The sequence below is a fragment of the Wasmannia auropunctata genome, unplaced genomic scaffold (assembly GCF_000956235.1).
Source record: "Wasmannia auropunctata unplaced genomic scaffold, wasmannia.A_1.0 LD336063.1, whole genome shotgun sequence".
NCBI lineage: Eukaryota > Metazoa > Arthropoda > Insecta > Hymenoptera > Formicidae > Wasmannia > Wasmannia auropunctata.
In genome coordinates, this window is record NW_012026827.1 from 508,028 (window position 1) to 508,634 (window position 607).

Below are 607 nucleotides of genomic sequence, written 5' to 3' on the forward strand. Positions count from 1 at the left end.
CAACTGTGTCCCATTTACATGTTTTTATTCTTTTCTTCATTACTGATGCTGGTGCAATGTCACAATTGGGCCATTTTATTTTAACTTCTCTTTTCGTTTTTATTGTATTTAAATATTCTTCTTCTCCATTTATGATATCTTGCAACCAATCTTGATAACCGACAGCAATTTTTTTATCTTCGTTGACAAATTCCAACAAAAGGCATTTGTCATTATCCATTTTAATATCTTCGTGGAAATACTTGCTATCTTATATGCTGTTGTATATATTCACAGTATCTCAAAAGTTTCCGGGATATATTTGTTTTTATAAAAACAAGATGCAAGATTAGCCTATTTATATATATGGCCAATAATATAGGATGAAAAAGAACATTAGCACGATTTTGAAATTTTCTTAGTTATTCTTTATCTTTTAAGTAATTGCTCTTCAATTGGTCTTACCTTTGTGTCGCTTATTATTGTTATGGCAAAATTTACTGTTTCAGTATATTGTTGCCACTCATTCACATTCGCTTATATTTATGTAATAACACTGATTATTATTTAAAAAATCGTAGCAATATGTGATACTCTTTCACAGGAATACGAATGTTGTAGGAAACAA